The 22,646-nt window shown below is 48.5% G+C and overlaps 1 long non-coding RNA gene across 1 annotated transcript in view; it reads right to left on the bottom strand.

The window, feature by feature from the left end:
• Positions 1-509: 509 nt before the first annotated feature.
• Positions 510-22,646, bottom strand: part of LOC123615648 (uncharacterized) — a 40,833-nt gene continuing 18,696 nt past the window's right edge. Inside the window, exon 5 of the long non-coding RNA XR_006723310.2 lies at positions 510-716. This is a non-coding gene — a long non-coding RNA (uncharacterized LOC123615648). The remainder of the gene's footprint in view (positions 717-22,646) is intronic.

Below are 22,646 nucleotides of genomic sequence, written 5' to 3'. Positions count from 1 at the left end.
ACAGACCACCGGACAGACAAGACCCAAAGGGCAGGACCGCAGCCGTTCCGGACGCGGAGAGAAGACCCAGCAGGACCCAGCCGGTCCCAGAAGAGCGCGAAGGAGGTGCTGGCTCCCGGAACACTGTGACTAATGCACAGCCGGTTACGTCTCCATTATTATTAATGTTGATAATACTAATAATAGCATCAACGCGGAAAGGAGTAGAGAGCTCTGGGCAGAGAGGCAAGAAAACTGTCCTCTGCGGTCACCTAGTGCCTATCTCCTGTAAGGAGGAAAATTGATCTTGGTGTCTTCTGAGGCTTTGACAGCCTGTGTCCACGAATTTATGCAGCTGCAGGGGGACCATGGCTCCCCAGGATGGAGATTTATAGCTATTACCGATACAGACATACCAACTTTTTCAAAATCCTGGAAGAGAATGGCAAGGGTTCCCAGCACCCCAGCCCTCCTGCCCTGATGGCAAGAATTCACTCATCAACCCTCTGTTTTCAACTCTTCCCTTTATTTCTTCCACACTTGCAGCACCCCCACACTTCGTGCGCAAGCATACTGAGGCCAAATGTCCATGGGAAGCCAGCCCCCTTAGGGGAGGGCCCTCTGGCCCCCAGAGTCTGGGAATGGGATCTGGTTCCCTGTTGAGATGGAGAAGGCCAGGGGTCCATTATCAGTCTTGCTTGAGACTCCTGGGAAAGAGGGTTGAAGTTTGGTGGCAGCTGCAGGAGGAAAGAAGGCTGCGTATTAAGAGCTCTTAGCTGTGCTGGATGGGGACAACAGGGGGAGGGCCCAGCCCATATTGGTATTTTGAAGGGGTGATTCATCCTTTTTCTTTAATGCCCTTGGAATGTCAGAGCTGGAGGGGAGCTTAGATTCCAATGCCCACCACTCAGTTTACAGATGAGAAGACTGAGACCACGGTGAGGACCTGATAAAGATCACACAGATTAATACGGTTGGGGGTGGCTAGGTGGTCTCCACTATGCCTCTTCACTGTTCTCTTGTCCTTTGTTCTTTTTATTTACTTATTTGTCTATTTTGGGATCGGGGTGGGGGGAGTTCTCTCCAACATTGACATAATACAACTGATGGTCAAGAAGCCAACCAGCAATTCTGTTGTATCTGTTCAGCAAGCAGTTCTTAATGGCTTGCCACGTGCCAAGCGCTGATCTAGGCCCTTGCTACACATTCACATCCAAAGCCTCTAGCTTCCAAATAAGGAAACTGGAGCTCAGAGAGTTCAAGCATTTCTTTCAAAGCCACACAGCAAGCGGCACAGTTATAGTTTAGAACCTGAGCTTATGCTAAAGCCTGTGCTTCTCCCAAATACCCTACCTCCCTCCCAGCACACAGACACCTGGCTTGGAAGACACCATGTGCCATACCACAAGCTGGCAGGTCTCAACACAAGCTCTGCAGGGATTCATGCCTAGGAAGCCACACAGGACATTTCTGTGCACCCTGTTCTGCGCTAGGACCCCCTCTCCCTCACCACCCACCACCTAACACAAGGAGCTTACAATGCAATAGCCGACATAAGAAATTAAGAACACAGTAAACTCTGAAACAGAAGCTTAAAAAAAAAAAAAAAAAAAAAACACCAAACAATCTCTGGACCAGAAAGAGAAGGGCTCCCTAGAGAAGGCACCTGAGTCACATCTCAAAGACAAGTTGACTATTGACCCACTGAGGTACGGATGTGGGAGGAAAGGGTATTGGGGTGGAGAAAGGAATATATATAAGCAAAGACATGATGTGGGAAGAGTATTTGCATGTTTAGGAATCCGCTGAAACATACTTTAGCACACAGATCCACACCAAGTGATAGAAGGCAATGAGGTCTTAAAACCAAAGGTTGAAGCCAAATTATGGAGGACCTTGAATGCCAACTAAGGGCACAAAACATTATTACTCAGGCAACGGGGGAGCTATGAAGAGCTCTTAAATAGGGCAGGGACAATATTATAGCACTATTGCAAAGGAGTTGTTTATTCATTCAACAAAAAGTTTTTGAGCACTATCCTGGTTATTACTGGTGTGTAACAAGCTACATCAAAACTAATGATCTTAACCATTTTATCTTGCTCATAATTCCCATAAGTCAAGAATTTGGGAAGGGTTCAGCTGGGCAGTTCATCTGTGATGCTCACGGTGGCTGCTGAGGGCTGGAGGATCCACTCCCAAAATAGCTTCTAGCAAAATTGCTGTTCACTAGGAAATCAGCTGACCTGTTGATTAGTGCTCTTCCAAGTGGCTTCTCCATGTGGCTTGGGTTTTCTCACGGCCTAGTGGCTTCAGAATAGTTGGACTTCCTATGTGGCAGCTCACAGCTCTGAGAGAACGAGTTCCAAGAGATCTGCCTGGAAGCCACAAGTCTTCTCGTGACATTGCCTCAAAAGCCCCACAGCCTTGTTTCTGCTGCAGTCTGTTGGTTAAGCAAGTCTCTAAGACCAGCCCAGATTCACGGGGAAGGGAACTAGACATCATCTCTTAATGGAAGCAGTAGCAAGAATCGGGGGTCGGGGGCATCCTTAATCTACCACCAGCACTTCCTATAGGCTAGGCTCTGCATTGTACACCCAGGACATAAAAATGAGAAGATACAGTCGCTTTCAGTTAAGTTTGGTGCCAGTGTCCAGGATGGATTGGAAATGGGATTAGTTAAGGAGGAACTTGCCGAGAATCATAAAACAATCAATGCCAGAACACAAAGGTCATTGGCCAGGAGCCTGGGGGGACTTGGTGACTGGTTGGATGTAGGGGCTGAGGAAGAGGTCAGAAAGACCCCCAATGTCTCAGGCCTGCCAGAGACCATGCACAGAAGAGAAATCAAAGATGGAAGAGCTTCCTCTCATCCCCAATCCTCCCTTTCCCTACATACACACACACACACACACACACACACACACACACACACACAGAGGGAGGTTCCAGGCTTGCCCAGAGGAAGGAGGAATCTGAGAAGCCTGGAGAGGATTTCAGTCTATAATCAAGATGAATGAATGAATGGTAGGGACAGAGCAACAGAGAGAGGGCAGGGATAAATAAGCTGTTTCAACTCTGGGCTTGGGGAGCAGTAGGATTTTCCCCAGCAGCCAGAAGGGTCCTGATAGCACCAAATGTATTTGCATCGGGGGGTGGTATGAAGGAAGGGGTACAGAGAAATGTGGGAGGGGCCAAGGGGCAAAGAAGGTGTTGACACTCCTTGAGTAATGCTACCAGCTTGTGCTTCACAATGGTTATTTCATCCTCATCGTGAAATGAGGAGTAGTATTGCCATTTTACAGAGGAGGAAAATGAGGCTCAGAGAGGTTAAGTAACTGGTCCCAGGGCACACGTCAGGGAAGTGGAAACTCCTGGATTCAAATCCAAGGCTGTGTGATTTCAAAGTGACATCATGTCTCCTCCATAGGGCTTCTTTGGTGGGAATGACTCCTCCTCTTTCTTTTCATCACACTAAGCCCTAAGCATTGCATGTTCTTGAAGAAGGAGATTTTTAACCTGTGATTCTTAGAAGAGCAGTGTCAAGGTTGGCCTCTGCAGAGTGTATGTAAAATGTATTTGTGTATTTCTTTTTTTTTTTTTTTTTCTGGGAGGAGAACCTGTCATCTTCATCAGATTCTAAGGTCTGTAACACAAAGGTTAAACCCTGTCCCAGTCCATTAGATTTTTAAGTGACAGAATTGTTTATTGTAACTCATGCTTTTAGCCTCCATGGCACACCATAAAGTATTCAGTACATACTAGGTAATGTGAAGTGAACTGACTTGGGGTCTACAGGGAGCCATTGTAGGTTCTTGAGGAAGGGAGGCAGTGGGAAGATTCTTCTGGCTTAGGTTTGTGTAAAAAAAAGATTAGAAAGGTAAAACTGTAGGCTGGAAGGCCACCTGAGAGATTGTTACTGACACCTAGATTTGGAGGACAGTATGACAGAGGTGGGGAGAGGGAGAGAAAAGGACAAAACTGAGAGATGTTTTAAAGGTAAATGGAAATTAGATCCAGTCTGCCTCTTTGTATTAAAGAGTAATTTGCTGGAGCTAAGAAGAAGTTCTTCCCTTTAAATCAAACGTGCCCTCTTTCTTTTGCCACAGTCTCCACTTTTCCCTATTGCCTGCTTCACACATTATAATACCTACCGGAATCATTGTAGGCATTATGCATTTGAGACCCCTGGATTAGATATAAGGAAGGGACTGAAAGTAAAAAGCCAATTTGCATTTGCAGGGACTAAGGTCACTTGACTTGCCTCAGGTGTAATGCCTTTGGAATAGAACTAGCGCCAAAAGCAAAGTTTCCAGATTTCCAGTTCAACACTTCCTTTACAGTCATTATAAGTATAAACAGTGTTAGAATTTTAAAGCACTTTCACATACATAATTTTACATGCAATGAGAATGAACACCCCCAAGGGCGGGAAATAAGTCTGTCTTATGTCCCCAGAGCCTAGCCTGGGGCCTGACCCTGACCTATAGCAGCACTTAACCAACATGGCCTGGAGGATTCGATGCCGTAGGCTTGTTTTACAGGTGGGAGGATGGACGCTCACAGAAGTTGAGGAAAGGACGGATGCTCACAGAGCTCATTCCAGATGGTGGAGGCAGGAGTGGCTTGTGCCATCAGTAATGGAAGACCCAGCTGCTGCTCTTTCTCTGTGGTTGGGATCAGGCTCAGGAAACCAACCACACATCTGCAGATGGTTCTATTAGTGTACAGAACAAGGGTAAGGAGGCTGCAGTAGTCTGCACCTGCCAAGTCAGGCCCTGCAGGGACTGGTTTTGGTAACCTCTTCCCAGCCTGTGTTGTAAAGGACTCCCAACTGGTGTTCAATTTATTCAATTAAGGGGGAAAAAATTAGTTAAGCAAGGAAAATAGCTCCTCCCCCATTTTACAGATATGGAAACCATGTGGATGTAGGAATCTGATGGGACTGGCCCGACGCCGCACGGCTAGTTGATGGTGGTGCCCACGTTCAGACAACTCAGCTCTCTGCCAGGCTGCCAGTAGAAGCAGAGGGGTTTAGTGCTCTCTGAGTTTATAATCCCAGCCAGTCTCCCTGATTCCATGCTCGCCCCAGCTCCAATCCATTCTCCACGCTGTTGCCCAAGTGACCTTAAGACACACATGTGGTCTTGTCACTCCCTTGCTTAAAACTTCTCAATGGCTTCCCATCACTGAGGATAAAGGCCAGACCTTACCAGACTGAGGCCCCTCTCCCCCAGCCTCTGGGTTCCAGCCACCCCATCTTCCATGCAGGTTCTCCCACACGCCGAGCTCTCCACTGCTTCAGGGCCTTTGCACATGCTGTATCTTTAGTCTGGGGATGCCTTCTCTGCCACCGGCACCCCTCGATGCCACCCTGTCCTTCAGATCCCATCCCTAGGGAAAGCAGGTCAGGTCCCTCCACCCCTGCTCTCCTGGCTCTTGGGACTTTTTCTTCAAAGGATGTGTCACAGTTGGCAGTTAGTATTTATAATTTGCATATTTTGCACGCTCAAGCTCTTCCAATAGACTGTCACCACCCTCCATGCTGCTCGCCATTGTACCCTTGGGCACTGGTGCAGTTTGGGGCACATACAGACACTCAGTCTATGTAGGGATGAATGACCACGCTGAATAAATGAAGAAACATTCACTGATCACCTTCAGTGGTATCAGCCAGGTTCTATCTGGGACTCTGAGGATACAAGGAGTTCAGAGTCCAGCTCCAGTTAAATAGTGATCCAGGGGAAATTTAAGCATGTGCCCCAACATATGATAGAGAGCAGGGAGCCGGGGCTGTCCAGGTGATGCTATCAGTTCTGAGGATTAAAGCGACTCCCAGGTTCCTGACGCCCAATGTCCCTGCCGCTGGAGGAAGTGGGGAGGGAAAGCTAAGTTGCCTGATAAACTGCTTTAGCAAATCAAGGACCCTCCCAGTAAAAGGGAATCCACCACTACCACCGCCCCCTACCCCACCCCAAGAAGAAGCTTTCCCATCAGGAGATAGCATTGAGTGATTCTGCAGAGAAAAGTCTAAGACTCTCCAGGCATGGGTGGAAGAGTCACCTTTCCCGACATCTGAAATCCTTAAAAATGGGAGAGATTACCTTATCTGCCGGACAGTTAAAACTTGATCTTTCCCTGCCCAGGGAATAATAAAATCAGACAATGACTAACTCATGCTAATGCTGTACAGTTTAAAACCACTTTCACATCCATTATCTCTTTCCAACCGCACAAGGGCTCGCAGCCAGAATTTTTATTATCACTTTAAAGATAAGGAAACTGAGGCTTGAAGAATGACTTACCCTGGAGGCAAAAACCTTTCTACTGGGGAAAGGAGTTTGCCGTGGGGATGGGAAGCAGGAGGGAACCTTGGACTTGGGAGTGAGACCAGCCTAGGTTTGAATCCTGGCTCTGAGGCTGTTCGCTGTGAACCTCGGTTACGACGCCTGACCTCCCTGAGATTTCGTTTCCACATGTCTAAACTGGGCATAATGATGTGCCTTACCAGAATGTTGGGATGTTCCAGCCTCTTCCAGACATGTCACTCCCTTGGGGGCAGAAGCTGAATCTCCTGCCACGCAGAGCCAGTGACCAGCTACTTGTCCAGGTCTTTATCTCTGCAAGTTCCACAGCTGGGGGAAAAAATCCAACGGATGTTTTTTTTCTTTGCTGATGAAAAGACTTTCCATTTAGGGCCAGGTGTTTTGTTGTTGTTTAAATTGTAAGTCAAAGAGTGGGTGAGGAAGAAAACCCACCAAAGGCAAAGCTGAGAGGCAAAGGGTTAAATGAGGATGAAGGGAAATCGGGAGACCAAGGGATTTGTTTTACATGAACAGAGACAGGAATTCAGCCCATGTAAATTAGCCCTGATTTGTTCTAACTCTAGAAAGTCCTCATTCCTAGTTATTGGCCCTTAAGCAGGAACCACTCAGAAATGACTTGTTCCCAGAAACAGTTTTGACTGGTGTCATTCTCACCCCATTTCAGGGACAGAGACAATCACATCCAGGTAGGGCCAAGGCCCCCACAAGAGTTGACATTCAGTATCAACAAATGGGGAGTTTTGAGGAACATCCATCTACGTGTGATCACCACGGTGGAGATGAGGAAGCTGAGGTCCACAGAGGGAAGTGATCTGGTCAAGGTCAAACCTCAAGTGAGAGACCAAGACTAATGCAGAAATTCTGATGGGACTGTGGGGCTGTTGGGAACTAACCTGTGGACTCAAAGGCCTCTGATCCCGAGGCTGGACAACCGCCCCGAAGGCCACATTCCAAGGCTGGCTGCCCAGGGGCCTGGGCTCTGCAGTACCTTCCTCCCTCCCTTCAAAAGCAGGCACCATGGGTAGGCCCTGTGTTGTGGCCCCTACCCACTGGGATCCCTGGGGACATCTCAGTGTGACTTCTCTTTCTGGCTAGACCCTTGGAGATTGATGCTGTCTAGAGTTCTGGTCTGCTCTCCTCTTCTCCCTTCATGTACCCGCCTGAGGGAAACTTGGGGCTCCCCACAGTGGGAGCCACCATGCCTGGCTGGCCAGCACTCAGATCTCTGCCCTGGGCCAGACTCCTCCTGAGCTCCCTACCTGCAGAGCCAACTGCCTTCAGGACTTCGCCACATCAAACCCAAGTTCAAAGCTGAATCCGAACATTATTCATAAACCTTCTAATCAATTCTCAGTTTTCTCATTCTTGAGTCATGGCCCCACCATTCACCCAGGTATATGGACCAAAAAACAAAAATCTCTGGTCTACCTCTAGTGAGCATCCTCTCCTCACTAACCAAGTATCTGCCAACACCTCCTGCATCACCTCTCAGCCCATCCTCTCATCCTCCGCCCTATCTTCACCACGTGCCGTAGCCCAGACCCTCATCCTCTCTTGCCTTGGCCTTTGGATACTCGAATAGTCAACTTCTTCATCTCGAGCCTCGTCGCATCATCGGTCAACGTTGCCACTTGCATTGCCACTTCCCGAGCACACAGTCCAAACTCCCAGTACCTCCCCTTTACTCTAGAGCCATGGCTGACTTCCTCAGCATGGCACCCAAGGTGCTTTATGGTCTATGACCCCAATTTACCTTCCACTATAATCCGCCATCATTTTCTGCTCCACCTCACCCCCACCAACCAGCCACACCCACTCACCATGGCTGCCTACACTTGCCAGCACTTCAGTGCTTTTCCTTACACCATCTGCTCTCCCTGGAATGCCCACTGCCCCACCCTTGTCCCATCACCCCAAACTAGGATGCCCCCTAGGGAAGACCATATCATAGTTCTAGGCACAGCTCACATGGTACTGCCTCAGCCCTTGGCCAGGGTGGAATCGTCCAGCCATACTTTGCCCTCCCACTGTGCTGATGATTAATAATAATCATAAATACGTATGAACTGCCCATGTGTGGCAGGCACTGTCCTAGGTACTTTATGAACATTATATCATTTAACTCCAACAAAATCCTAAGTGGTATTACTACTGATATGTAATACGTTCAGAAAGAGTGGGTGAATTACCCAAGGACTCTTAATTACTTACTGGCAAAACCATGACTCAAAACCAGGATTCAGACTCCAAAACCCATGCTCTTTCCAGAATTGCATACATTACATCTCATCATATTAGCCCAGCACTGATAACATTGCACTAGGTTGGCACGGACCCTTATGTGGCAACCTCTGGACTGGAAGCCCTCTGAGGACAGCTGCTGCATTTGACTCTAATTTCCCACCACGTTATCCAAAGTAGTGCCTGATGCATATTAAGCATTTCATAAATATATAATGAATGAGTAACTGAGTAACTGGATATGAGAAGGGGCTCTGTTTTCTTCCTTTTTAAATCAAATCCAAACAGAATTTGTTGGTCTGTTTAATGAACATTGGTTAATTCCAACTGCAACTTAAGGTGATCCTTGGAAGGCATAGGTAATGTGGGGTTGTTAAAAGTATAGACTTTGAAGTTGAATGCAAGCTCTTTACCCCAGCCTAGCTGTGTGACTGGTAATATTAATGCCTTTGTAAGCTCTAAAACTCTGAGCAAACACAAGTCACTGTTATTAATATGTGCTTCTCCGAAGAGCACTCAGCCTGTCCCTACCCACACAGAGAAGGAAAGCAGAGAGAGATGACCCCAGAGATCACGGGCATCTGGCTGAAAAGGACTGTGAACACCAGGTACAGATGCTCTTCTGCAGGTACTGTGGTGTTGTGGGGAGCAAGTTTGATGAAAGATGGAATAACGAGGGATTGCTGCCTATTTAAACCAAAAACAACTGAGGGTGGAGTCATAGAAGACCAGCATGGAAGGGACATTACAGCAAAGTGACTGCCATTGCTCCGGCCCTCTCACATTTATGGTGAGGAAAGTAAGGCCCAGAGAGGTGCAGAGACTTTCTCAAGGTAACAAAGCTGGCTAACACTGGAGCTGGGAATAGATCCTGGTGACACTCATGATAGGCCAGTTTACCATCCTCCCAAGATTAAAATCACTTTTTCAAAATACTCGATGTGATTATCTTTTTTCTGTGTTCCTGAATGAAGCATTTATTTAAAGAATGTGCCAGTTAGACCTATTAGCTCATGATGTCAGAGAGACATCCCAACAATCTCCAAAGCCCCAGAGGTGTGTGAGGGGATGGGAGTTGCTGAAGGGCCAGCGCCCAGCTTGTCCACAGGAGGAGCCTCTTCCTCCCTGCCGGTTACCATCTGGCTCTCAGAGACCAGCCGCTGCCACTCCTACTCAATAGGTCTCCAAAGGCCTGACCCTCCTCAGCCCAGCATCTGAGTCAGGGGAACGTGGCGAGCAGAAAGAGGTCAGGTTTTAGAGTGGCAGCCCTCTCCGAGAACCCATCTGTCTTTCTCCATTGTCGACAGAGGTGAAACCACAGTCATGTTATCCTTCCATTCATGGCAGGTACTGAATTAAAAACTCCTACCTTTCCCACTGCTCATCCTTGGGGAAAGTCAGTGATAGCAGGGACCATTTATTGGGCACTTGTGCATGCCATGCACAGCACTAAGCATCCCGCTCCACGAAAGGAGCTGGTACTGCTGTTTACAGGTGAGGGAACAGGGACACACAGCAGCAGGAGAAGGTTACACAGCTAAGAAGAGGCAGACCTGGGATTCGCTCGGACCTTCTGACCTTACAGCCGACACCGCTGACCTCCTTAACTGCCCCCATCTGTACAAAAGCAGTAGCACCATCAGTCCAGCAGGGGTACCGCCAGGATGAAAGCAGGTGAGGCATGTAGGAGCCTAGCATCCTGCCTGCCCTACAAGGGCACTTCAGAAGGGCATTCTCTGTCACCTCTGGGATTGAGGCAAATGGCAAGGAACAAGAAGGGGAGAGACAGGGGCCAAGATTCTGGGACTTATTCTGACCATGTAGCATAATGTAGCGGGTCACCTAATACAGTGAATGGAAATGGGAATCCACCTGGGATGATTTCAATCTAAATGGTAAAATGTCAGGCCTCCTCTGAAATGCTCACCTTCCCTTTTCCTCTAGCTCTCCTGCAGGAGCGTGCAAGCACTCACGTGCACACACACACACACACATGGACACATTCATACACACGTATTAAGGCTGTTTTCTTCCACTTCTTTGGCTTCCCTGCCTTTGGTATCCCTGGCAACGCATCCCAGCAGCAATGAGGAGGTGGCATCGTAGCTGTTTCTCCCACCCCATTATCTAGCTGATCAAGACTGTCCATCCAACTCAAAAGTATTGTTCAGAGGGCTGGGCTAGCATCACCCAAAAGGCAACAGGAGAGGTTACAGGACCTCCACCTTAAAAGCAAACCAACAGAACAATGCTCTGTCCAGGATGGAGACGGAGGAAGAGAATCCCAGCCCCTGGCTGGGCCAGAAGAGCCTTTCCCAGGCATGGGCGCTGGCAAGGCTAGTTGCGGACTTCAGATGCTCTGGTGTGCTATGACTAAGGGAGAGCTATTTCCAGTCTTTAGGGCTGGTGGGCTTCCTTAGACGGAAAATTTGAGCCCTGTCCATGTAAGTCTGGAATCACAGAATCCATACCTTGTACCACCTATCAGACACTGAGCCTCACAGCTCTTGTAATTCCCCTCCTGTGAGACAGGCCCCCAAGAGCCATTCTCTACGGTTACCCTGAACACGAGGGTCCATACACCATATCACACACAGCATCTCACTCTGTCTTCCCATTCCCTCGAGGAAAGCCTTTTATCACTCCCATTCTTTGAGACAAGGAAACTGGGTTTCTAAGAAAACATCAATCAGTTGCTCACAAGCTCTTCATCTGATGTCAAGTCCGATTTCTTGGCCATCAGGCTACAGCTGATCCTGCCCCCAAGCCACCATCTACATACTACCCCTTATTACGAAGGGGGAAAATTATGCCTGTGGAATTGATGTGGCAGATATCTCATTTAGAATTTGAGGGAACCTTAAAATTTAGGACCATTTCACAGTGTAGGAAATTAAACCTTCTATCAGGTCTACCCATAGTAGTTACACAACATACATCTATCAGAGTCCAAAGAAGGGAAATGATACTGTCAAGACCACACAGCTAGTAAGAGGATAGGATTAAAACTCCAATCTTAACTCTTAGTAGAGTCTAATTCAACCTGCTTTTGCTAAGCACCTGCTAAGCCAGGTGCGGGGGCTATAGACGGGCAGCAGGACTGGTTGCTGACCCTGAGGTGGGCAAATGTTGCTATGTGAGCTCTTGATTCAACCTGGGGGCTTCAACAAGGCAAAGGATGAGTAAGAGTGAGTCAGGCAAGATGGGGAGATGGAGGGGAAGAGAAGAACCATCGCTGGTCGGGGGAACGGCATGACCACAGGCATGGGGACCTGAAATAGCTTGGTGTGAACTGGGAACTCTATGCAGGTCAGGGTTACTGTAACATAGAGTGTGAGCCTGCGGATGATGGGAAAATAAAAACTCTGGCAGAAGTCAGGGGCCATGCGATGGAGGGCTTTGTAATCCACATTCAGGAATTCTGGCTCTCTCCAAGGCCATTGGGAGCCATTGAAGGGTGGAGGGGACTGTCATGTAAAAACCACTGAAGGGTTCTGTATAACCCTCTGTAGAGGGTAGATCGGAAGAAGAGATCAATTAGTAAAATTTTGCAGTGTCAGGGTGGCCTTTTATCATCGAAAGATTAGGGATGGAGAGGAGAAAGTGGATGCAAGAACTTCTTGGGAGGTAAAATTGGCAGGTCTTGGTGATTGCTTGGCTATGCAGAGTACAGAGCAGGGAGGAGTCAAGGACAACCTCAGTGTCCGTTCCATCACTGAACCTTGACTACTGCCTGGAATGTTCCCTGCCCAAGACTAAGGGACCTATGTGTATAACACCATCCTGAGGTCCCTTGGAGACCACAGACTCAGAACAAACAGAAAGAATAGTCTTGAACTAGTCAAAGGGCTGGGTCCATTGTGGTTCCACCACTAGTAGGTAGGGTGCCATCAGGATCTATTTAATTTGGGGATTTTTGTTCCTTTATCTGAGGTGGAGAATTGGCGTGAGCCATCTCTCAGGCGTCTTCCAGCCCCATCTACCTTCCTGATGCAATTGTCATGAAGGTCAATTTCATTCATTCATTCACTCATTCATACGGCAACATCCGTTGAGCACTTTCCACGTGCCTAGCCCTGTTCTGGGCTCTGGGAGTCCAAAGATGAACAAGAATCAACACCAGCTATCATAGAAAGAGGATGGAAAGATACAGACATATAACAGACAATTACAACACGAGTGATGGGATCAGAAAACACCCAGAAAGGCTCCTCACCTGGGTTGGGAGTAGAATGGGTCAGGAATTATTTCCCTGAGAATGAGATACCTAAATTGATATTGAAGGATAAACAGTCTGGCAAAGAGAGGGGAGAGATGTTCCAGGCAGCAGTAAAAGCACTGTACAAACACCAGAAAGTAAGAGAGTGTACCATCAACTCAGGAATTGAAAATAATAACCATATATGTGTGTTGTAAACAGCCAGGCACTGTATTATTATTGCTGTTGTTGTTGTTGTTGTTGTTACTATCATCATCATCATCATCATCACCATCGTCATCATCATCATCAGTACCACGACCACGAGCAGCAGCAGCAGCAGCAAATTTGTAAGGTGAAACACATCACAAGCAGGATGCACTGTACTGTTTGTTCTAAGGACCAGTTTGTTCCTCTCTCCTCTGGACTGTGCTGGTGGCACAGAGAAATATTTTCAGTCACTAATTCTTTTTATGAATCTCCATGACTTTTCCTTAAGAAAAGAATGTCAGTGATATTATGCAATATTTCTTTAGAGTCTCAAATAACCATTTGGTGGCCAAAAAAAAAAAAATCATCCCCATTTTGCACAAAGAAGTTGATTTAGCCAATAGTGGAGAAATCTGGACTTGAATCCCCATCTCTCCTGCTCCAGGTCACCCTCTCTTTTCCAGAACCCATAAAGACCTTCTGGTTGAGCAGAACATAGAACCACACCTATCATTCTCGAAGACTTCTGCAGTAGACTGCACTTGCCAGGGTCAGTGATCCCCTTACACTGATTTCCTTGAAGGTGGGTCTGCTTCTTAAATCTCTTTAGTTAAGCCATCTCCAAACCACTTTGGCTAGAAGATAGGATGGGTTTATGTCCGGGAAGGCTTCCTGTAGACAGCAAATCTTATCCATGATGGGTAGATTCCCTGTGTTTAATCAAGGAAGGTGATATTTCCTGCCTCTGGGGTTCCGGTTTTTTAACATTTTGCATAAGCCAATGCTTGCTTAGAATTTGAAATCCACCTTAGAAAGCCAGATCCACACGGTGAGATGAGAGAAGAGATCTGGACCTGGAAGACCAGGGTGGGCGCATTTCTGGGCTGCGCCCCTTTCTGCCTTATGACCCAGGGGCAAAGCCCTCCACCGTGGGCACACCTGGGGCTGGCACAGAACCGTGGTTTAAATCCCAGTGCTGCCTAGGATCAGTTCTCTAGCCACGTGCAGGTTATACAGTTTCCTTGAGCCTCCATTCCTCATCCAGAAAATTGGGGCCAATCCTTCATACCCCTCAAGATAATGTGATGCTGGAAGATAAGCGCTGTTTAGTTGACATTTGCTAAATAAATGGGAGAATTTAAAACAGTTTCCTTCACCCTCGTCTCCTTCTCTGGCTCACTTTCCTCATCTATGGAAGGCAGATCAACTTCTCCCAACTGTAGACCTTATTGGGCATCTGAACAAATTTCATGCTTTCATGTTTGCAAAAGTTCTTGTGAACTCTGAGTCTATGACAATCTGAGGTATAATTTACTCTATCTAGGGAACCATGGGAACCTTTTCACATATGTATTTATCATTCTATGTGTGTCCTGCAGGGTGGATATCATCATTATTTCCAGTTTCTAGATAAGGAAACCAGAACCCAGGAGGTTAAGTGCCTTTCCCAGGTTCACAAGATAGTATGTGCTGGAGAAGAGATTAGAAACCAGGTTGGTCTGACTCCAAACCCAATGGTCCTCCCATAAGCCTCTGATCCCATTGAGTCCAGGGGTTACAATCCTAGTCTCTGGAGCCAGGCTACCTGCAGCCCTGTTTGAGGTCTACCACTGATTAATGATGTGTCTCTGGGGAAGAGTTAACTTCTCTACCCTTGGTTTCCTCATTTTTGAAAAGAATGTCTTGATGGTATCTAACTCTCGGGAGAAAGACCCTTCATCTCACTGACTTCTAGTCTCTTCAACTCAAAAATGAGGACATAACAATAATTGTATTGTGCCAGACTGGAGACAAAGGAACCTTACTTACTGAAGACCTTACTAGATACTCATTGTAGCTCTAAGATTGGGGATGTTCTTTACTTGAGATTTATGTCTCGCCTCCTCTGGGGAGCCTTCCAAGATCATTCAGGGGCTGTGTTAGGGTCCTCAACATGCGCTGGGGCATCAGTTAACACTCATTTGTATGTCACCAAATAAGTTTATTTAAATATCTTTTATGCCTTGACTGATACTGGGAGATTCCTTGAGTACCTACCATATGCCTGAAACTGGACACTTTACCCTATGAAGTGAGTTTTACAATTCCTGTTAAATAGAAGAGAAAAGTGAGGCTCACAGAGGTGAGTTTGCCCATGAGCACACAGCTGTTTGCATGGAAGACACTAAAAAATATTTGTAGGATGAATGAGTGAATGAATGAATGGTGTGTCCTCAAATCCACTAATGATTTGGAGAACAAAGCTCTGATCCCATGGTATCTAGAACAGAACTGATTGCATAACGATGTCAGACTCAGACATGAACAGAGAGAAGGTCAAGATGTCCGATGAGTTTTCCAAACCCTCCACCCAGCGGACGCACATCATGATCGGCACAGAGGGGAGCAGTTACGCCATCTGCACGCATCTGGGTGCTCACGGTTCCAGGGAGTTTGCTAAGGGGCTGCCTAAATTTTCATCTCTTTAGGGACATTTGATTATTTGATGATCTGAAAAACCAAAGCAAAATTGTATTTTGCAAGTTGAAATCTCACCACTGGTTTCTATTTGTTGTGCAAATTGGATTCTCAAAGGTCAGGACCCTTGATACCCGTCCGTCTTCAGTGTTCCAATAAGCCACAATTTCAAAAATAAGAGAAAATCCTCAGAGTTCTCACACTCTCCACAACTCTTTTGCTTTCCCTGCCACTTGGCACCCAAATGTGACATCAAACAAGCCAGGAGGAAGGATGAAGGGGTGGGGCGCAGAGACGGGGGGGGGCACCAAAGGAAGGCAGCGTTCTTGTTTCACCCAGCTGTTCCGCCCACATTTAACGGAGGTCTACCAGGTGAGGTAGGAGCCACTGCTCCTCTCTTCTAGAAGAGGAAGCTGCAGTTCCAAGAGCCCTGTCAAGATGATTAAGATATGGTCCTTTCTCTCAAAGAGACCCCAATTCAATAGAGGTGACAGACATGGAAGCCATGACCTATGACCCAAAAAGAGTGGCTACAAAGTACTCAAGGTGTGTGGAGGGTGGTGCGATTATCTTAAGAAGGAAGGCCTCCCTTTGGGAAGTATTTGCAAATGTGGTGAAGTCAAGCCTGACAATGACATCTGACTTGGCTTCATGGTGATAGATGCATCCTGGGGGAAGGGTCTAGCTCAGCAGTAGAGCGTGTGCTCAGCATGCACAAGGTCCTGGGTTCAATCCCCAGTACCTCCATTTCAAAAAAAAATTAAGAATAAATAAATGAACCCAATTATTCCACTCCCTAAATATATATATATATGTATTCTGATTCCTTCACCAAGTATGTAAGGCGGGTCTAGCACCTGGAGGTTTAGCTGTGTGATTTTAGACAAGTGATTTCATATTTTGAAGCCCGAGTTTCTTCATCAGATGAACAGCAATAATGGTCACCCTCATCCTTGTTGGGACTATTGTCATTATTATTGCTATTTCCCTGGCTACCCGCACGGATCACAGGGAGGTCTCATGGTGTAACGGGCATCCCTGTGCAGTAAACCCACTGCAACCCCCTGTTAGTGTGGGGAGAATTATCTCGCTATTGTTTCTGTTGAAGACCTGTCCCTGCATTCCTGAGTGACTGGGTACTCTGTATTGATTCCTCAATCAATTAAATCTGGTCCCAAAGAGGAATCAGCCCCTAGAAGGTCTCCTTTTCCCTCGTGTGCCTCGGAGAAGCAGTGCGATTCCACTGCACCGGATTTTCCAAACTTGACACTCTGGACGTTTCGGATCACACAGTTCTTTATTGCGGGGCGGGGGTGCCATCCTGTGCCTTGTGGGATGTTTGGCCACATTCCTGGCCTCTAACTCCTAGATGCCAGTACCCGCCCTGCAGTTGTAACCACCAAAATGCCTCCAGACGTTGCCAAGGGTCCACGGGGCCGGGGCTGTAAAATCACCCCACTTGGGAATTCCTGTGACTCCACACCCCTAGGAAGGAGGCCAGGCTGGGGTTTCTGCATCCCTGTCACAGACGAGAGAAATGCTGGGACCCGGAACAGGAGGGAACCCAAGCTCACGAAGGAGCCTGAGAACCAAGAGTCCCACCTACTTCACCTTCCAGGACACGTAGGACTGCAGTGCCTTCCAAGGAGGACACGCAGGGAGGGAGCAAGTCCCAGGGACCAGAGACTGAGTCTCCTCTTTCTCACTCCAGCCGGGACCCCTCCACACCCCTCTCCGCCTGCCACTGAGCCTACAGGAATGCCTGCCCCCTCCCTCCCTCTGCCCTGCCCTCACCCCTTGCATCTGTGTGGCGGGAGCGGGTGGCCTGCTGAATGCTGGGATAGGCAAGGGTGTCACTGCAGGCAGGGTGACAAGACACAGTGAGGATAAAGCCCGGACTTAGCCCGGCCCCAAACTTCAAACTTTGGGGGATGTGCTGTCACCAAGAAGCAAACATTAAAAAAAAAAAAAAAAAAACCCACCTCAAGTGAGATTCCTCCGTTGCCATGTAAGGGAAGGCCCTGGCCAGCTCTATGCAAGCTGGGAGATTTGGGGTGCGGGGTAAGCAAGACAGAGAAGGGTATTCTGATTCACTCCCTAGTCTCCACCCCCAGACCCCCCACTCCCCCCAGCATCCCTCTTGGAAGGGCCCCTTAGAATGCACCAAAATAACCCCTCCCTCCTCCTTCACCCACCGTCCTGTTCGCCTCGGCCGTCCCCCTGCAGAAGGCCGGCACGCAGCCTGGTGCACGGGCTAGGGGTGTGTAACATTTTGTCTGAATAGGCCCCTATGTTCCCATAATTTATAGTGGTAAGTAATCTTATTTGCAAAGCAAGCCCTTACAGTTATAAAAAACAAGTTAATTGACTTGCATAAAAATCAAACATGTAAAAGTTTTCCATCTTAACACAAACAGCACACTGAGCCCGTTTGTACAATAGCTATGATGCAGGGCGGCCCGAGTCTGGACTACCTAGGACCCGGCCCCTTTCATAACCCAAAATGGAATCTTAAACCCTGACAAGGCCACATACCGATGGGAGTTACTGAATTTAGAGTCAGTCACTCAACTAATTATACGACGTTTTATTTTTTTCCTTGTGTCAATAAACAAACTTGGGTCTGACTTCTGACACTGAGTCCTAGAAGCCAATTAAGAGGCGTTCCCAATATATTACAGGGTCTACAAACAAGGATGGCTTTTCTTGGAAAAGTGAACATCATGTTTCTTTTAATGAGTGTGAAAATATATGAGTTTCTTAATCACTGGCAACTTCGATGGAGTCCGAGACAGGGAAATCACTGACTCCCAGCTCAGGAATGAACAGGGGCCAGATTCTTGACGGGGGTTTTTTAACGATTGGATCCTCTGCTGAGGGGACGGCTGGGAAGACAGCATTCAAGAAATGCTACATTTAGTTGTGACATGACAAAGAGTTGGTGGTGAAGTGGGCAGGAAGAGGCGCCCCACTGTGGTCAGGATCTTCTGCAGAAAGTGGAGACCCCCACCTTGGTGATGCAGAGGAAAAATCATAAACCTGCAGAGAAGTACATTGCAAAAGGCTGTTCGTGGTGCCATCCTGATCATCCCCTGCCCCTGCTATCCTGAGAGCCTATTTTGCAGGTAAGGCAAAAGGGGAGGGAAACTAAGATGTATTAAGCATCCATCGTGTGCAGACTGCCTTTGCTTTCCATAGTCTATTTGGCCCTCAAAAGAACCCCGCCAGGAAGCTGTAATTGCTCTTGTTTCATAAATGAGAATCCTGAGGCTCAGAGACGTGGAGTGACTTGGCTAAGGTCACACAGCAAGTTAATGGCGGAGCTGAAGTCAGTGCTCATTCAAATCAGTCATCGTACCAGCACACTGCTCTGACAGGGTGGGAATAGTCATGGCCAGAGCCTTCAGGTACCCTGGATCAGGCATGATGCGATTGAGCACCCACCCTTTCTGGAAAATGGCCCCAGGTACCCACTCACCAATATCCACACAGACTAGACAAGCAGCAGGAATAAGAGTTTGATGTGTGTTCTAGGGAGGAATTCACGGAGGACATGCATCCAGTCCAGCTGAGTGGCAGGGGTGGGGTGGGGCTTATGGTCAGGAAATACTCCCAAGAGCAGGTGACCCTTCACTGGTGACTTAAAGTATCTCAATATTTTTGAATTCTATGATGCACACGTGAGGAAAGAGCTCCCCGGGGGAGAGGCCAGCACGAGCCAAGGCATGAAGTTGTGAGAACAGAGCAAACGTGGCCCCTGCTGGGGGCGCTGGCTCACGGGGACAGGAGGAGGCACAGGAGGGCCCGCCGAGAGGCAAGGAGCAGGTGGGGCCGACATGGCTCAATGCTATTCTCTGAACCAGACCAAGCGGGCCATGCCTGGGGCTGGGACAGACAGTGGACAGTAATCAAACCCAAACAGAGAAGAATGGCGGGGCACCAGTACCAGGGTTCAGGGTCAGTGCCCTGAGGCAGCACAGTGAGGGGTTAAGAGCAGAAGCTCCAGATCCAACCTGCCTGGGCCCCACGCCTCTCCTTGTCTCAGTTTCTCTCCTGCAAAACAGGATAATAAGAGTATCTATTTCCTAGAACAGCACACGGCATATCATGAGGCCTAATGAGTGTGAGATGCTGAAGGCAGTCATTTGAGCCCCTCCACCTTGCAGGCCATCGCCTTGGACAAGTCTCCAAACCTCCCAATAACCTGGATTTGTGGGCTCGTAGCACAGAGGAGGTGCCCAGGGGATAGATGCTGTCATGGCTGTGGCTTCTGCTTTCATCATCACTATCTATGGAACAGCCCGTCCTGCCTTCCCCAGTGAGGTGCGAATCCCAGCCACCATCCCCTTGCTGCGACCTGTCCAGGCAGGTTGCCACGCCACCCAGGCAGGCAAGACAAATGGACTGGCCACCTACACAGAGCACACGCCAGGGGCGCGGAGCCCGGCTCCCCGGCTCGATGAGGCGCCTTCTCGCCAGCAGGGCTCCCTCTGCTCCGCCTGGGCTCTGCACCGAGCAGAGCCGAGTGGAGGTCCTGTTATTTATGTTTGGAAAATGCATTCAGGGCAGTTCCCAGAAGCACTTACAGGGCTCTTATTTAATTGCTACTTTATAAACTCGCTGCTCCGAAGAGTGAGGGATTGATGGCCCGGCCTGGCACCTGGAGTGGCCTCGCTGAGAACACTTTTCCGAGAATGGCCTGGGAGCCGAACTCCCAGGAGCCCTGGCCCCGTGTGGCTCTGGCCTGCAGCCAGCTCTGGAGGGCCCTGTGGGCCTCGTCACCCTAATCCCCAGCTTTGGGATGGCAGCAGCTGCCAGACTGGTCACACACACATATACACACACGAAGACCCTTCATCGGCTCAGGACCAAGAGCTTTGGGTCGGGGCAGGGGTGCGTTGCAGGCTAGGAGAGGCCGTGCTGCTCCCCATTCACCCTCCCCTTGCACCAACCTGCAAAGCCCAACCATGAGGATGTCCCAGGTCCCAGATGTGGACAGCAGGTACGCAACCCAGGTGCTGCTGGGCCCACTTCTCGTTTGCCTCACTGTCTCCATCGAGGTCAGGCAGGCCTGGGCTGGCATCCCCAGCTCCCTCAACTTCAGGGCAAGTTACTTAACCTCCTTGAGCCTCTGTTTTCCTCTCTTGTAAAGTGTGCCTTGTGCAGCCAGTGTCTCAGCATCACTGAGAGAATGAAATGAAATTATGGTGACGGGCCTCTCTTGGAACATAGATGTAGAAGGTTAATCAAGGTTAGTTATTGGATTTCTGCAGCCCCAGAAATTAAGGGTGAAGTGTCTTCAGTGAGGTCCGCCTAGATTCATCATGTCTAAACTGCCCATCCAGAAGAAACACAGACCTTCACAAGGCTTCCTGCTGTGTGTGCAGTCCCTTTACACAGCACCATACTGTAGGGCCCAGTGGGCACCCAAAAGCATTTTACAAGCCTTCTCTCAAATGACCTTCACTGCTGTCCACCAGCATTTGGGTGGGGAGCCTCCTTACATAGAGGAGGTTCATCTCAGAATGTAGGGCAGGTTGATGATTTGTTCATCAGCTGCTGTCTCCAAGCCCCTCTCCCTTTCCTCCGTACCACACCTTCTCTGCCCTCGGTGAACCCAAGGCCCAGGGTGGCCTCCAAGACGGCTCCCGATGATCCGGCCCTCCCGCACTCACCACCACACACCGTCCCCTCCACATGGACAAAGCAGACCTGCATGACCACGAGGACAATGTGGGAGGGACTGCTGAGGCCAAGTCAGAACATACATCAGAGTTCCACCTTGCCCTCTTGGACTGCTCCCTGTGGGGGACAAGCTGCCTGTCATGAAAACACTCTTGCCGCCCAACAGAGAGGTCCTTGTGGTGGGGCACTGAGGCCTTCTCCCAAAACCCCAATGAGTTCAACATCTCAGAATCAGACCATCCAGCCCCAGGGAAGACTCCCCTCCTCATCCTGTCTGCAACCTCATGGGAGATCCTGAGCTGAAACCACCCAGGCAAGCCACTCCCAAACTCCTGACCCACAGAAAGTGTGAGATAATAAAACCTGCTAATTTAAGCTGTTAACTTTGGGGGCTAACTTGTTACCTAGCATTAGATAACGAATACATCATTCACCTCACCCCTCCTCCAGCCACATCTTAACTCTGATCTGCCCTGCCTACTTCCATCCTACACAGCGTGCACTTATTTGAGACTTGACCAGTACAGTTGTCGTTCTGTGGATCTGTTCCTTTTGTTGGATGCTTTTATTTTACTATTTGTTTGCTCTGTGTGTGTGTGTGTGTGTGTGTGTGTAGCTTCCCAAATGAAGATTCTAATAACCAAGCTTTGTAAAAAGAAGATGTTAGCACACATTTTAACATTTCAAGACCAAGACTTCCTGGGTTTCTGGTTCTCTTCTCACCTCCCCTGCCCGTGTCCTCAGCTCAGACCCACGTTACCTCCCACTCGGACCATGGCACAGCCTCCTTGCTAGGTCCCCACCATGCCCAGTCAGCTGTGCCTCTGTCTCCTTCACACTACTGTCATGCAAACACCATCCCATTAAAAAAAAAAATACCATCTGCTTAAAAACCACTTTGCCGTATTTCCCTCATCTCACAGGAGAAAGCCAATCTCCACTGTATGCCCTCCAAGACCCTCTGAGACCCTCCCTGACCCACCCGACTCATCATTGCCCCCCAGTGAATTGTTGATGGGTCCCTGGCATTCTTGCTTCTGTGCCTTGGCACTGACTGTGCCTTCTGTCTGGAAGCACTTCCCTGCCTTTTCCACCTGGCAAACTTCTGTTCATCCTTCAGAACCCAGCTCAGTCATTGCTGTCTTGAATTCTTCGTCCACATCTCCAAGCTGAGTCAGTTTCCCTCTGTATTCCTGGCTGTATCTCTCTGATAACACAGAGCACATGGTTCGAATTATATATGCAACTGCCCCCCTGCTACGCTGCAGACCCCTAGAGTTCCATTCATTTTTGTTCCCTTGGCATCTACTTCAAGGGCTTGGCACATAATAGCTACTCAGTGAAAATATATGGAATCAGAAAGTTTCTGTGCGGGGGGGGGGGGCAATTTTCATTCTGGGAGCGAGTACACGTGGATCTCCATGGTGCAGTGTTAAGCATACAGAAGGCATGCCATAAATGTTAAGGTCAGTGCCTTTTTTTCTATGCTCTACATGCAGAGGGGCGCACCTTGTTTGTTTAACCATGGCCTCATGGCCTTTCCAAGTACT

This window comes from Camelus bactrianus, chromosome 16, assembly GCF_048773025.1.
Source record: "Camelus bactrianus isolate YW-2024 breed Bactrian camel chromosome 16, ASM4877302v1, whole genome shotgun sequence".
Taxonomy (NCBI): Eukaryota; Metazoa; Chordata; class Mammalia; order Artiodactyla; family Camelidae; genus Camelus; species Camelus bactrianus.
The sequence above is the reverse complement of the archived record's forward strand: the minus strand, read 5'-3'. Positions and strand labels throughout refer to the sequence as shown.